The sequence below is a fragment of the Lepidochelys olivacea genome (genome assembly GCF_965140295.1).
Source record: "Lepidochelys olivacea isolate rLepOli2 genome assembly, chromosome: 8".
NCBI lineage: Eukaryota > Metazoa > Chordata > Testudines > Cheloniidae > Lepidochelys > Lepidochelys olivacea.
In genome coordinates this window covers 33,239,068-33,255,928 of record NC_140418.1, presented here as the reverse complement: position 1 = coordinate 33,255,928, position 16,861 = coordinate 33,239,068, and the positions used below count along the sequence as shown (strand labels likewise).

At 44.3% G+C, this 16,861-nt stretch overlaps 1 long non-coding RNA gene across 1 annotated transcript in view; it reads right to left on the bottom strand.

Moving 5' to 3' along the window:
• Window positions 1-13,103: 13,103 nt before the first annotated feature.
• LOC311525400 overlaps window positions 13,104-16,861 on the bottom strand; it is a 47,721-nt gene continuing 43,963 nt past the window's right edge. The window contains exons 5-6 of the long non-coding RNA XR_014712766.1: window positions 14,704-14,882; window positions 13,104-13,231 (exon numbers count right to left, since the gene is read on the bottom strand). This is a non-coding gene — a long non-coding RNA (uncharacterized lncRNA). The remainder of the gene's footprint in view (window positions 13,232-14,703; window positions 14,883-16,861) is intronic.

The window sequence follows — 16,861 nt, the reverse complement described above, 5'->3', positions numbered from 1 at the left end:
ACTTTTCACCAGCTCTTTTAGAAGCCAATTAAAATGGCCTGAATACTGTATATTGCAAGATGCTGTGTTGGCTTAAGTGACTCCACATTTAGAAAAAGGAAATCCAAGTTTTCAAGGAAAATGCGCTGAAGTTGTTTTGAGGATCTGATCCTGCAAACAGTGAAGCAGAAGAATAACTGCCTGTGAGGTGAAGGGCTAGTGGGATCAGGCCACACGGTTACATAAATCAGCTATTGTCTCAGGTCCCAGTCCCACCATGCACTCCTCGGCAGACCCAAAAGCAGGACTGCCACTTGGTTATTGTCTTTTCCTGTATGTATTGTACTCTCTGTTTGCATATTTACTATTTTTTTAAGATTAGCAGTTGTTTCTACATCTGATGTTTCTACATTTTCAATCATTAATAAATATGTGGATACAGTGATGTTACACTTATGCACTTATATTAGCCAGAATTATATTTGTGTTCAGACTAGTGCTGTACGTTGCTTTGAATTTTGGAAAAACTAGAACACATGAGCCATGACTTTTCATTTCCCTAAACAGATGTTTTCCTACATCAAAAATTTGTTTTATTTTTTACTGTGTAAACTGAATGAGACTTCTCTAGTGAAATATACATACCGCAAGATGTGTAAGTCTGAGTACTTGGTCGTACAGTGAATAATGACATGAACAACTGTGTTTTTATAACCTTAGTACATATTTGTCTTCTAAATGTGAAATAAATTAAATATTTGCATTTATTTTCTTAAACAACACATAAAACATTCATGAGTATGAATGTAAAACAGTGTGCATTGAATCAAACAAACATCCTACAACGCACTACATATAAACCTTATAGTAAACAATATGGCATGTTTACAAATTAAATTATAGCAAATTTAATCAGCCATGTCTCCTGATGACCACAGAGTCATTAAATAATATGTTTCAATGGGACCCGTCTTAACATTCCCATACTATGTCTCCATTGTCAGATACTATAGAAAGATGGAATGTGTGGAATGAATATTGAGATAAAACATTAACATCAAGCTTCAGGCCCCGATCCTGCAATGAGCTCCATGCAGACCAACCCCAGAACCAGCCTCACTGAAGTCAATGTCCCAGAACTCTACCCATGCAGAGCTCATGGCAGGATCAAGGGTATACTTAATTAAAATGAGATAAGATTAAATGTACTCTATTTGCAGTTCATGCTATAGGGTACTTAAGATTCAATTGAATTCTCCTCCACTGAGTAAGTCAGCATAGCAGAATGTGGTACAGTGGAACCAACGGTGATTCATTCAATATTTCTGGCAATGGTCTCAACTATATTTCAATGATTTTTTGTTTTGTTTCGGTAAATAGGTCTTTTAAGGTGGAAGGCACCTGCTCAACATTTCCTAGAAGGTGGAGCATCACAGCTGGATCCGTAGTTCACAAGACTTAACCAATCTTTAGACTGGTCCTGCTTCATTAGAGCAGAGAGAGAGAGAGTGTGTGTGTGTGTGTGTGTGTAAGTCTCCCCTGAAACCTAATACAAAGTCCCATGGCACAAGAAGGAAAGGGAAACCAACTACTGGGTACAGAACCTCTCATCTATCCATATTACAGCAATAGAGGCCTGGCCGCTCATGGTTTGGACTTCCTCTGGGTCCAGGAGAAGGCAGCAGCATGACTTACTGGCGGACACCATCTTGGAATCATGGAAGTTCTCGCCTCCATACAGCACCACAAAGTGGCACAAATACAGTATTGCTGCTTCTGAGGGAGCTAAATGGGGGAACCTGCAAAACACTTGTCTGCGTGTGTTCATTTTGCTAGTTCTTGTCTCTTGTTTTATCATTTTCTCTCTCTTCCTTGTTGTTGGCAGCCTGTTGGCTCGTTGGCCAAAAGAGGCTAAGGTCATAGGTTGTTTTAACCAATGCCATGCACAAAAAGGAATGTGGCAGGAAGCTTATGAGGGAAACCATGGGAACCAAGAGGAGACAGACTGGCTGATGCTGAAGAGAGGGGTCCTATAATGCTGAATTTCAGTAGCTAAATGAATTAGCACAGTGGGGTACTCCCAATGGCCTTCATCCAGAGAAACACTTAAGCATGTACTGTGAACACAGGAGTAGTTGTATTGATCTCAGTGGGGCTACTCCTGTGAATATATTTAAGCACGTGAGTAAGTGATTTGCTGGAATGGGACCTCTGTGAAGTGACTGGTTTTCGTCCTTCCACTCTGAACAGAATGAGTCTGTCTCCAGCCAGGAGAGCATAAGAGTGATTTTAGTGTAGCCATTTTTCACCACAGCCAAGTGCCTCTGCATTGTGTACAGGACTGTTCTGGATAGCGGATGGGATTTGAAAGTGCAGTTACAGGCTGATTAACTGAGAATATCAACAAAGAATGTAGCCCCAAATGTTTTGTATCAGCTATTCACTCCATGTGTGTTGAGCTTTGGAAAAGTGAGAAGAATTAATCAATCTATAAGCACATTGAAGGCAAAAAGTTGAGAAAATTTAATAAAAACGACAACATTAACAAATACTGAACTTATGACCTTTGATATATGAAGCAAACATTTTATCCACTGGGTTATACAATATTTCATTACCAGCCATGGGAATTTACAGGTGTTAAATTAGCTGCAAGATAGCTCCAATATTGTTCTTTGACTGTAATAGAACATATTGGAAAAGTTAATAAAGGAGTGAATATAGGGGCTATAGAGTTCAAACAAAACCCATTTGTCAGTTCATACCAAGGTCTGTATCAATCTAAAACTCAATTCAAGCCAATATTTTATTTATACATGTATTTATTAGCTTTTTAGATTCTGAAGTAAAGAGTCCCTTCCCTGTCCCGTTCCCTCCCCCCTCGCGTGCGCACACACAAACACACACACACACACCATTCTACACATACCACAAAAGCAAAATAAATGACTAAGAAATGCCTTGGACCACTGAAGTCAGGAGAATTTTGCCATTGAATTCAGTAGGAGCAAGGCTGGGATTTTGAGCTGTGATCTTTCATATAGATCCATGAAAATGGCTTCATGAACCCTGTAGACCATGGGGCACCAACAGGACCTACACACAGAGTTATTGCAAGATTGGGGCCATTAAATTCAGCGGCTAGCAGAGAGCCAGAAGAGGCAGACAGGGAATTACAAGTTGTTTTGTTCAATTAACATGCAATATGTATCTTCAGTATGGTGGGCATCAATTCTAAAATGTATCCCTAAATCTAACAAACAGGGCTACAGATTGGAATGATTTATAGTCTGAGATTACTTCTTTAATTGTTGGCCTGCTTCTAATTAGTGCTGTGCACTCATAACGCCGCTTGAGCTCTGTAGACCTGATCTGAGGACCCCCTGTAAGATGCTGAATTGCATTCTAGGTCCATTAAAGACATTGGTCTTTGCATGTTCTCAGCACCTTGTTGGATTGAGCCAACGAATTATATTTATCTTTTATACACAAGTGGCCCAGTTCTGGGCCCACCAATGCGCTCATTACAAAGCCCATAATCAAAAAGAACAATTAAATTTCACTTGCTGAAGAAATGTCCCAGCAAGCAGAAGAGGAGGAGGAAACAAGAGAGTAATAAAAGCTTTCCGGAAAAAGGAAACTTGAACACAGCTCAGCTTTTGAGAATTCCACTTTACTATCTACTCTTGTCCTGAAATTAAGGGTTTGGGGGTTTTTCAGTCAAAAATCTCTTGGCATTGCCAAAGCCCCAAAATAAATAGTCAATTTCATGTAATAGCATGAGTAGCTTACTAGTGCCAAGTACGCCAATATTCAGCTCATATCTGTATAAGAACTTCTGGTAAAGAATCAAAGCAGGCCCTTCTTAACTGCAGAGCTAGGAACAACAATATGGTATAGGAGCTTCGTTGTTCCCTGTGTGTTGCATTTTTTGTTCTAACACACCCTCAGTCACAAAAGATCAAACATGCAACAATTAATGTGCAATATTAGTATTAGTAGGAGCATTGCCAGCAGATTGAGGGAAGTGATTATTCCCCTCTATTCAGAACTGGTGAGGCCACACCTGGAGTACTGCATCCAGCTTTGGTCCCCCCACTACAGAAGGGATGTGGACAAATTAGAGAGAGTCCAGAGGAGGGCAACAAAAATGATTAGGGGGCTGGGGCACATGACTTATGAGGAGAGGCTGAGGGAACTGGGCTTATTTAGTCTTCAGAAGAGACGAGCGAGGGGGGATTTGATAGCAGCCTTCAACTACCTGAAAGGGGGGTTCCAAAAAGGATGGAGGTAGGCTGTTTTCAGTGGTGGCAGATGAGAGAACAGGAAGCAACGGTCTCAAGTTGCAGTGGGGGAGGTCCAGATTGGATATTAGGAAACACTATTTCACTAGGAGGGTGGTGAAGCCCTGGAATGGGTTACCTAGGGAGGTGGTGGAATCTCCATTCTTAGAGGTTTTTAAGGCACGGCTTGACAAAGCCCTGGCTGGGATGATTTAGTTGGGGTTGGTCCTGCTTTGATGACCTCCTGAGGTTTCTTCCAACCCTAACATTCTATGATTCTATGAATATTGTTTTCCACTCCAGAGAAGGACAACACCTGCTCTTCAAAACCCCCTCAATGTGGTGTGACCGCCAAAGTTGGGACAATTTACATACTAATGAGCATTTTTTCCACTCCCCTGGTGCTGATTCCCCACCCTTGGGTACAGGTGCCCCATACTGATGCAGTGGGAGCAAGTTGAGTCACCTGTCCTCTTTGCCAGCAATGATACATCAACCCCCCAAAAATTTTACGATTCAAAATCAGCATAGACTAGCCACTACCACAGCAGTTCTCTGTAGCTAGACTATAAATGAATGGCTCAGATTCCATGGTGACTGTTGGAAATATTGGCTCTTCAACAAAGACCATGGCATTGGAGATAACAGAATCAAAATGCTAGGGAAAATAAGGACTTTAAAAGGGAGAATAGTGTTATGTAAAGCCTTCACTCAATCCAGCAGAATACGATTGTAAGATTTGTAACTTTTCAATCATTGCTAGTATGATCATTAAGTTCTGTAACCTTTTGCAAACTTTGTAACTTTAGTTATTGTTAGCATAGCCTTTTAAGCTTTGTAAGTCTTGCAAGCTTTGTAACCTTTTCAGTTGCCACTTATATAAACCTCCAAACTTTGCAATACCCCATCACGCAAATCAGAGAGAGTGTGAACAAGGGAGTGTGTGGGGGAAATAAAGGAGTGTGAACAAGGGAGTGTATGTGGGACTGGGCAGAAAGGAACTGCAAGGAGAATAGAGCCCGGAGACAGGTGCGTCTGATGCAATCTGCCCTGAGAAGGCAATCATGGGGTGCTGTAAAGAAAAGAAGAACCTGGTATGCATGAAAGGAACGAGGCCTGGGAATGCTTCTCGGTGACTGACACAGAAGGGAAACTCTGTGTACGTGACAGGAGCCACCCAGTTCCAGCAAAAGGAAGAAGGCATACACACAAGCCCCTGCTTCTTGACCTGCTTGCCAGCCCAGATCTGTGACCGCAGGCGTACACACCAGATCTACTATGCTTCGGCTTCTGGGCTTCCTCTGCTGTCTCCGGTAACTCTCCGCCTGTGTGAGTGTATGAGGGTATGAATGCAATGAATGTGTGTGTGCATTAATAAGCCACATCCCTTTTCTGTTTGATCCAACAGCAATATAAATGTAACCCTGGGTTGGTTTCTAGGGAAACTGAGGTAACATATAGTAGAAAGAGAAAGGAGTGTGGGACCAGGAGGTGGGAATGTTTATTCTTCCAGCCTTACGATCTTTAGCATTTTTATTTCTCTAAGGTCTCGGCTAAACAAAAGCATCGTAAGGATAGTGCTGTAGTATGGTGCAGTGTAGTGCAGAGACCCAGTTATACCACTACAAATGTGCTCATGCCAGTATAGCTTATTCCTACATAGGCACCTTTCTACCAGTCTAACTGTGCCCATACTAGTGGTTGTACTGGTATAAACTGTAGCCGTGAAAAATCACATGCTGAACCAACATAGTTCTACTAGTACCAGAACAATGTGCAGACCATGCCTAAAAGTCCACTCTGTTTACAGACTTCATAATTTCTAGAATAGGCCCCTTAATGTCATGAAACTTCCCCATGGTATAGGCAGTGGTGAGCTGGAGCCAGTTCGCTAGAAGCGGTTGCTAAATTTAGAAGCCCTTTTAGAACCGGTTGTTCCACGAGAGAAAACCGGTTCTAAAAGGGCTTCTAAATTTAACCGGCCAAAAGTGGAGCCTTAGACACTGACTCCATGGGTGCTCCAGCCCTGGAGCACCCAAGGGGAAAATTTGGTGGGTGTAGGGCACCCACCAGCAGTTCCACACCCCACCCCCGGCCCCAGCTCACCTCCGCTCCGACTCCACCTCCTCCCCTGAATGTGCTGCCCTGCTCTGCTTCTCAGCCCTCCCCGGCTTCCCGCCAAACAGCTGATTCACGGGAAGCGGGGCAGTGCGTTCAGGGGAGGACGCGGAGGCAGAACGGAGGTGAGCTGGGGCCGGGCACAGAGTGGGGAGCTGCCAGTGGGTGCTCTGCACCCACCAATTTTCCCCGTGGGTGCTCCAGCCCCGGAGCACCCACTGAGTCAGCGCCTAAGGTGCCACTTTTGATGTGATCAGTGGGGGGAGCGGCCGCTCCCCCTGCTCCCCCCCTAGTTACACTCCCCCACCCCTAGGAGCCAGAGGGAGCTGCCAGATGCTTCCTGGAAGCTGCCCCAGGTAACACCGCTGGGACTCCCCACTTTGCCCCCAGGCAGGTCCCTCTTAGGAGTGGGGTGGGCACCCACTATGGTGGCCCATGAGACCCTCCTGCCCAGTTCTGGGGGCAGTCAGGGGACTGGGGTGGATGGGGCAGGGGTCCTGGGGGGGCATCAAGGAACATGGGGGGTTGAATGGGGCAGGAGTCCTGGGGGGCGGGGCTGGGCAATGACCACCTCATGGGGCGAGGAGGGAGCCAGTTGTTAAGATTTTGGCAGCTCATCACTGGGTATAGTGCAAATATTGTTAGTTTGGAAAAATGACAGCTACATAGGACAGTTTAATTTAGATTTTAAGATCTATCAATGCGCGAAGTCCCCTAGTAAGTACACAAAATGCACAAGATGGAAAAATATAATAAAGTAATTTTTATGATACCCCCAGAAAGCCAAGACACTATACCACGGCAGAAGATAGCAAAGAGAGTTATAAAACTTGTGCCTTGGCGTTAGCTAGTCTCACTGGATTGTGAAATCAGAAGAGCATGTAAAGGGCTGAAGCTAGTAAGTGCAAGGTTTCCCCCACCTTGGTAATACTAACCTGAGAGGACCGTAGTGAAGGTTAGATAACAATGAGCATCAGAAAGATTTTTGCCCTCGGATGGCTTCCAAGTGCAGAGAAATCATTCTGCATTTTCTATTTCCTGTTGCTAGCTGTTGACTTGCTAACCCCTCTCTTAGTAAATGAAACACCTCTGGCAGCACAGTGAGTTTGATTAAAAGCAAGGAAATATACTAGGTAAGATACTTTCAATAATGCTTTCAATATTTGTGCCTGATCCAGTGACCCTTAGTCATTGAAGGCCTGTTCACAAAAACAGAGGATTGGATCCTTTATTTGGGATTAAATCATTTTTGGAATGAATCAGGTTTTTTTTATAACAAAGGTTCTATACTCTTTCCTCTTTAGTACTGAATCACAATGTCCTACATTTAAATAGCACTCAAAGGATCCTGAAGCACTGTACAAACTATGTGCCAAATATTGCTCTTGCAAGGATGAGCTCATCTTCTACCACAGTTAATGGGAGGTGTGCACGTACAGCCAATGAGGGAACTGGCTCTTAAAGATATACAGGAATGGCTTTGCCCAGCACTGAAATGCAGCCACCTCTGGAGTGAATCATGGCATCTGTGTAAGGGCTTAATCCTATAAAGGTGCTGAGCACCATCAAATCTCACTGTAGATAATGGGAGCTGAAGTCATTCAACACCACAAAGGAGTCAATGAGCAAAGAGCATCAGCTGAAAAAGTTCAGTTGTTCTGTGGGATGCTTCTAATAAATGCTAATAATCTTTTCCTCTTTGTTTTCACTTCAAAGGTTACTTCATCTGGGGTTTTTTGTTTCAAATACCTTAAACAAAACATTTGCATCTGAACTTATACTAACCATTTTTGTTTCAAATTGACTTTTTGACTTAAAATGTTTCATTTCTTCTTTTTAAATTAAAGGTCCAAATTTGCAAAATTGAATGCCTGAGTATTGGCACCTAACTCCATATTTAGGCACCACTAGATCCAGGGTCGCTGTGGTTGCTAGGTTTGGATGTGTAATTATAGATTTAGGTCTATATTTAGAAACTCATGTCTGAAAATTTGACCAGGTTTGTTTCTTTTTTAACCTTGAGATCTGTGGATGAGGCCACCTGCTGCGAGATTCTTTGATGTGTGTTATACAGGTCAGGCTAGATGCTCCCTTCTGGCTTTAAAGTCTATTAATCTATTGAGCAGTGTCAATTTTAAATGCAGATATCTTTCTTTCGTAATAGGTAAGATTTTCCTTAATCTCCCATAATATGTGCTTTTATATCATCTTCTGGGGAATTAATTTTTTTCATAGCATGGGATTTACTTTTCTGTGTTTCTTGGTCAACTAATTTGTGGATTATCTGTGTAAACTTCATCTGCAACAAGACCTTCAATTAGTAATGATACAAAGCCCTAGAGCTCAGACCCAGATTTCCGGATTCCCAGATTCAGGAAAATTCACTGGTGCTCAGATTCCGTATTCTAAATTGGGCCCATTGCAGAGTGAAGGTTTTGCTGCTATGCCAAGCTTGGAGCTGGATTTAGACTTGACCTGCTCAGATGAGGTCCTGTGCACCAGGCATATATAGCTCCCATAATACACAATCTGATGTAGAGACCTGACATGTACAAGTCTCTCCAGCTTAGCGATCAGCAATGCTAATCATACACTGCAGCAGCATATTTTGAGTGCTTCCATCTCCCTGCTAACTCTAGTTTTCCTGAGAGCCAACTAATTCTTCCATGTCTTTGGCATCACACTCCTGATATTAACTAGTCAATGATCTCCTGATGCTATAGCCTGAACTGGAATGTTAAAAGTAAGGTTTAGCACTGTCACGGTTCCTCCCCCACTCTGAACTCTAGGGTACAGATGTGGGGACCTGCATGAAAAACCTCCTAAGCTTATCTTTACCAGCTTAGGTCAAAACTTCCCCAAGGTACAAAATATTACACCTTGGACTGGCCGCTACCACCACCAAACTAATACTGGTTACTGGGGAAGAGCTGTTTGGACGCGTCCTTCCCCCCAAAATACTTCCCAAAACCTTGCACCCCACTTCCTGGACAAGGTTTGGTAAAAAGCCTCACCAATTTGCCTAGGTGACTACAGACCCAGACCCTTGGATCTTAAGAATAATGAACAATCCTCCCAACACTTGCACCCCCCGTTTCCTGGGAAATGTTGGATAAAAAGCCTCACCAATTTGCATAGGTGACCACAGACCCAAACCCTTGGATCTGAGAACAATGAAAAAGCATTCAGTGTTTTACAAGAAGACTTAATAAAAAATAGAAGTAAATAGAAATAAAGAAATCCCCCCTGTAAAATCAGGATGGTAGATATCTTACAGGGTAATTAGATTCAAAAACAGAGAACCCCTCTAGGCAAAACCTTAAGTTACAAAAAAGATACACAGACAGAAGTAGTTATTCTATTCAGCACAATTCTTTTCTCAGCCATTTAAAGAAATCATAATCTAACACATACCTAGCTAGATTACTTACTAAAAGTTCTAAGACTCCATTCCTGGTCTATCCCCGGCCAAGACGACTACAGACAGACACAGACCCTTTGTTTCTCTCCCTCCTCCCAGCTTTTGAAAGTATCTTGTCTCCTCATTGGTCATTTTGGTCAGGTGCCAGCGAGGTTACCTTTAGCTTCTTAACCCTTTACAGGTGAGAGGAGCTTTCCCCTGGCCAGGAGGGATTTCAAAGGGGTTTACCCTTCCCTTTATATTTATGACAAGCACTAAAACCCTAATTACTGATGCTGCAGTCCTTGGGCTACATTGTGACAATGAGGATTTCATCATTTACTTCAATGAAATGAATGTTTAGCTCCATATTAATTTATAATTCCCACTGGAGTCAGTGGCAGTTTGGCCCATCATAACAACTGCAGGATCCAGTTCCCAATGAAACATCCCAGACTTTGAAATATTTTGCTCTTAAATCAGTGGCTGAGTTGTCAACAGCAAATATGAGAATTTTCAGCCACTAACACACTAGGTTTGCAAATGTTTCTAGATCTCTTTTAAACTGCCACACAAAGATATGTGAGAGCCCTCCTTTGTATTTTCATTTGCCAAATACTGTCACATTAAGAAATGTTCCTCTGGGCTTCCTACTCTTCTGTGAATAAATCTAATAAAGGCAGGTATAGCTAGTGAAAATGCAACCAAACGTTTCAACGGTTAAAGTAGCCAATGGAGTCAGCATCTGCTCACTTCTGTCATCTGATAGGGGTAAAACCTTTTGTACTTCAACCCCTCTCATATGACTGAGGCCAAGAACAAAGACCGGTCTCTTCACAACATTCCTGTGGGTGTCTGTCTGGCGGGTCTGTGTATGGATCCCACTTCTCACACCCCGTTAAGAGCTGCACCCCAGAAACCAACTGTAGCAAATGACAACTGCTTTATTCAGCCTACAAACTCATGAACAAAACTTCATATTCTTATATCTCCGGAAGCATATATACATTTTTTATATTGAACTCTCAAAGCATCTCTATTGTAGGACCAAAACAAAACCACCTTTTCCTATTTTTTCCTTTTTCTCACAATGGATGACTCAAGTTCTTCAGGTTGAGTTCTTTGTGGACAAACACCCAAAAGATGCAATCCAGCCACATTCAAACTACTTAAACTTCTGACCAAACTACCTAAAGCTTTCGGAGTTTGCAAATTAGGTTGGAAAATTCAAGGAAAGAAGTGAGCTTAGGCAATTTCCAGCATTTCTTGCTTCTTGCCCGGTAGAAATATTGCAAAGATAGCTTTTCCTCGGGTGTTTTGCCACCTCGGATTCCAATCCTAGCCAGAATAGTGATGTGCACAGATGCTCAAACTTGCAAAAAATATCTGACCTGTTCAAACCACAAGAAAGGTTCTGTCAAAGCCTGGGACAAAAATGATAGATCAGTTCATATATTAGACAAAGGGGTTCTCTCATTCTTAGTTTTTCTTGTGCTGGTTAAGTGTAGGAATGTATTGGAAGCTTAGGGAGTGTGTGTACTGAGACATACGGTGTAGGAGGAAATTTTTTTTCTGCCAGTTTGCACTAGTAGATGGACTGAAACCAAAAGCCCAGATTGAAATACCTCCATGGTGTGGAGAAGAGGTTCAAGTCAGGACCCAGAGCCAAAGCTCACTAATGGTCTCTCTCTTTATTCATTGAATCAAAACCCTGCATCCAAGCAGCCCTGAGTTTTTGGAGTGTTTGAAAACCAGATCTGCAAATTGATTCAAAGTACTTAAGGATGTGCATAGCTTTAAAGTGTCTCTCTTCATGATCTATTTCAGGAGCCGGGGGGGGGGGGGGGGGGGGGAAGAAGTTGCATTTCAACACAAACAATGTTATCATCACTGCACTGGTGTTTCAGATACCGCTGGAACTGCCTCCATTTTAGTACTTTCCTCCATCAATCAAGGCCGTACAGTGGGACCTGGCCTGGTGAGAAGAGCAGAGCACAGCACATCACACCATTTGTTCCCTACTGGGGTAGCACACTAGGTCACCACGGGCCTTTGAGTCACACTTTGCAAATGTGGGTGCCCAAAGTCAGGCGCCTCTCCCCATATTAAGTCACTTCAGTCAGAAGTCGGATTTTTCAAAGGTGCTGAGCACGTCCAGCTCCCATCGACATTACTGGGACCTGCAGGTGCTCAGAATTCAGATGTGTAACTTTGGGAACTTGTGTTTGAAACATGTGGCTTTAGCCTCTCCCTGTGGACTGGGCATCAGTAGGGTGTGACAAGGTTTCATGAATTGTAAAGCGTCCCGAGGTCCTTAGATCTGCAACATTAAATCATTTATTGTTGAATGTGTGAGAAGTGTTTTGTACTGACGCTGGCTCAAACCACTGGGGTGATGCCTGACCTCAATGTGCTCAGTGAACCAAAATGTCTATTTATTGTTGTCAAGCTGAGAGTTCTCCCGAAGTTTATGCTCCGTTGTAATGAACTGGCTTCCCTGCAATCATGGTTTAAATATGCAGCCCTGAGGCTACTAGTTAAAATTCAAAACATTGGAGGACACACATAGGGTGGACTTTTGAATTGTTTTTAGTTGAGCGGAAATGCTCTTTGACAACCCAAAGGGTGAGTTCTAGGCAGTTGTAAGCCAGGCCTGGCTCAGCTGCCACACAGTCAGATTGTATTTTTCAAATGCACGTCTTGGCCTTAAACAACAGCCACCATCTTGCACATGCTCTGGTGAAGGGCTAGATTCTGACCCAAGCACACATGGGTGTGGGCACCTCCACTTTGTGTAGCCTGCTTAAATGTCAACCAGAACTGAAGGCCCTGAAGTTCAGAGCTGCTACTGAGATGCTCTCAGCAAGGTCCACAATGCCCCAAGTGGGGTAAGAACTGATAAGGAAGGGTGTAGAATAGATCATGCAGGGCAAGTGCCATAGTTCTGCATACTCCACAGTTCCTCCTCCCACCCACACATCCCTTAGGCAGGACTGGGCTGAATTACCACACTCTAGCCTTCAATGTTTAAAAGGTGAAACTGTCTTTTCTAAAAGATACCTCTGCCATCCCAGCAAATGGAGCTGTGTACCTTTAAGGCCTGCTAGTTCTCTCTACCACCCCCCATTTCCCGCGGGGCCCCCCCATTTTTTTTTTAAAGCTGTGGGGAGTTATATTACCTGCAACAGCTGAACTTAATTAGTACCGTAATCACAACAAATATTTAAAAGGTCTAGAAAGTTGTGAAGGGAAATTTGCTTTCCTCAGGGAAACCCTTGCCGTGCACGCTTGGTGGAGAGCAGCAGTTCGGCTATAAATGACTCACTTTGGAGAAACTTCACACGCCTGTGTTATTTTCATGATCATTAAATGAGCGTGAGTTAGAGGTGGGCAAAAAGTTTTGGTAACGATCCGAACTTCTTTGCCTTCTCGCCGTGACCTTGGCCCACATCTAGAATCAAAACCAAATTTTCTTTCAGACCAAATTTTTGCCATAATCACACAGAGCTTAAAACTTTTGAGATACTTTACTAACTTGATACAGCATTTTTTGGGTGAAGTTCTTGTGGCCTGTTATGCAGGAGATCAGACTAGCAGGAAAGACTGGGCCCCTCTGGCTGAAAAATCTAGGGATCTATAATCTCGTTCCTGGATATGTTCTTACCTTCTTTATTTCAACCTACCAAAACCCTAGTAAAGTTCTTTGCTATGCAGAGTAGGACATGAAAGAGTTAATACAAAGCTAGCTTCATTACTTATTTGTTTTACAGTAGCAGCTAGATGCCTCAGTCGGGGCCTTGTGATAGGTGCTGTACAAACCCAGACCTGGAGACAATCTCTGGCTCAAAGAGCTTATGGCATAACTAGACAAAGGGTGGGATGGGGCAACAGATGCCCAGTGAGGTGACTTCCCCAAGGTCATCAGCAGAGCTGGATATGGACCTCAGGTCTCCTGACTCCCTGTCTAGTGCCTGGGGCGGCTCTACCTATTTTGCTGCCCCAGGCCAAATTGCTGCCACAGTGGGTGCTGCCGCCCAATTGCCGCCATGGGACACGGACTGCCGCCCCATTCTCATTGCCGCCCCAGGCACCTGCTTGGAAAGCTGGTGCCTGGAGCTGGCCCTGCTAGAGCCCTACCCACTAGGCCATGCTGCCACCCTACCTGTCATAGCACTAGCTTTAAGAAGGCTGTGTTCCAAGCCCTGGGCATAACACCTACACACACATTACTAGTGCAAGTAGAAAGCAATTTCAAAGGAGACACTTTCAAACACTGTGGGTCTAGCTGGCCAGGCTGGGTGGATTCCAATTGCTGGACTCCCCTGAACCTCTGAAAGGATGGGGAAGATGCATATTATTTTCATATCTTCTAGGCCCTTTCTCCCACCTGCCCACCTCCTGCCCCACCCCAATTTATAACAGTTAGCACAGACTGGCAAATTTATTCTGTTATGTAAATACCTGTTTTATTCTTAGCCATTTTCCATTGTATGTTTTTTTCAAAGCTAGTAAGTACAGTGCTTATCGTACGGTGCCCAGAACTTGAGCCACATGACTCAGTGAATAGGGCCTCAGACTGGGAGTTGGGAGATCAGGGGGGAGAGATTTTCCACTCCTCTGTGGCCGCATACAAGGGCTGTAAAGCCCTTTCTCCAACCAGGGGAGAATTCTACCCCACAAGCACTGCACAGGCTCCATTGCAAGTCCTGATGTAAGAGATGAGCCTGTAGTGGGAATGGAGTCCCCATAGCACATGCACAACTACCCAGACAGAGTTGCTACAACTTAGAGCAGCCCCCAGTCATCTTAGTTATGCCCTGGGGCTGGTTCACCCACTGACCAGCCCAGATGCTCCCTTTGTCCCCACTCAGCGGGTTGTGATGTTGGGGCACATGATCTCTTTTTTCAAGGGTGATAGATTACCATTACTCTGCTGTGCTGGACAGTGGAGTTTGGCACTCGGGCTGGAGTACAGGGGCTTTCCCTTTGCCTGCTACCAGCCTCCTTTTCTCTTGGATCTTTGCAGGCCCTTTTCTGCTCATGACAGAGCATTGCACGTACGGGATGGCGAGTTACAGCAGAGAGCGAAGGTGGTGGCAGGACTGTGTGGAGAATGGCAAACAATGAGTTATTTATGTGTTTCACTCTTGCATCCATGAGCTTTCTACAATATCCATTTTCGTAGGAGCCACAATCATAACAGCATTGGTTATGCGCCTGGGCCTGTGACACAGAGCAGGGATTCTTACATAAATGTCTCCTGCTTGCACCAGCTGTTCTTTGAAATGGGCTTCACTCCGCTAGGCTGGAAAAATAAGACTCCAGTATGTTCTACCAGAAGCAGCCGTGGTCACACTCAGCACACAATGGAAAGTCCAAGAGGAAAAGCTGGCCACCCTGATGAGGAAAATGCCAAGTGCTATTTACCATCCCAGGGGGATAAAAATTAAAATAGCTCTGAGGCCGAGCAAATAGAACAGGGGAGAAATAAATAGTGAGAGTGGTGAAGTCAGCCTGGGAATTTCCAGCATTACTCACTGGGTGCTTGATCCAGTGACTGGTGAAGTTAGTGGAATGGTTCCCATTCACTTCAGCAGGTTAGGCCCTGTGTGATCCTTGCACCAAATCCAAGGAGCTCACTGCAGGACCACAGCAACAAACCTGCTTCTATGTTCTGTGTATTCCTGGGGTCCAAATCCTTTCCCTGAGTTTCACTGCTATAATCTCACTGAACTAGATGGATGCAAGAAGGAACAATTACTCCCCCCTCTCTCTCTCACACATCCCTCCCCCCTCCCTCCCCAAATGAGACTATCTGAACCTTTGGGGGTGGGCAAGTAGGAGTAAGTGTATGTTGCACACCTACTTACTGCCTCCTCAAACCAGGTGGGTGAGGAAGAGCGCGGAAGCAGTGAAGCCTTCACATCACTCTTTATTCCCCATTTGCTGGCCACTGCAGCTGAGCTAGTATGGAGGGTGTCATCATTTGCTGCTACTAAAAGCTAGCTACTGCCACCCCAGAGCCAGGAGGAGAAAGAGGGATATATGGCTCACAGGGGTGCTTTGAAGCACACTCCTTCCTGATGCTCCTCCTGGGGAGTTGCAGCATACAAACCATCCTCTTAATCAGGGCTAAAAGAAAAGGAGGACTTGTGACACCTTGGAGACTAACAAATTTATGCTCAAATAAATTTGTTAGTCTCCAAGGTGCCACAAGTCCTCCTTTTCTTTTTCGAGATACAGACTAACATGGCTGCTACTCTGAAACCTAGGGCTGTGAGCTACAGCTTCTACAGAGAGGCAGTCCTGTGCTTACAGTACTAGCCCAGGTTCAATTCCCTGTTCCAGCCTCCCACACCTTGGGCAAATCATTCAGCCTCTCTATGCTTCAAGTTCCCCAGCTATGCAATGGGGATAGTAGCAGGGATGAGGTATTATGAGGATCAACAGGTTAGCAACTGGGAGGTGGTCAGGTACTATGGCAAGGTAGGCCATACAAGTACTTCAGATAGATCTTGAGCTGAGGGCAGAATTTGTCCCTTATAGCACTATAAGAATGTGTCCCTTTGTCACTATAAGCAGCATGGCCAGACCACTCTCAGGAAGAGCAGGGCAAATAATGGGGGAAACAACGTCAACTCCATGTTTTCAGAATGTCAGTGAATAAGCTACTTAAGGAAAGCTCCTAGAGTCCTGCAGCTTGGAAAGGCCAAATGATGCTGTAGTAGGGAAATGAGTACTGGAAAGGCTCTTCTGTGTCTAAAGAAGAGCCCCAAGCCAACTCCCACTAATTTCAGTGGTTGGAGGCTTTGGCTCAATTGGTTGGAGGCTTGGCTTTTGATTGCTTGGATTGAGCCCCCATCTGCAGAAGCAGAGATTGCCACTAGATTCTGCAAGGAGTTTAATATGGTAAACTTCTTCCTTTGGTCATTTTCACCATTCTTTCCAGTGAGCATAAGAACAGAAGAACGGCCACACTGGGTCAGACCAAAGGTCCATCTAGCCCAGTATCCTGTCTTCCGACAGTGGCCAATGCCAGATGCCCCAAAGGGCGTGAACAGAACAGGTAATCAAGTGATCC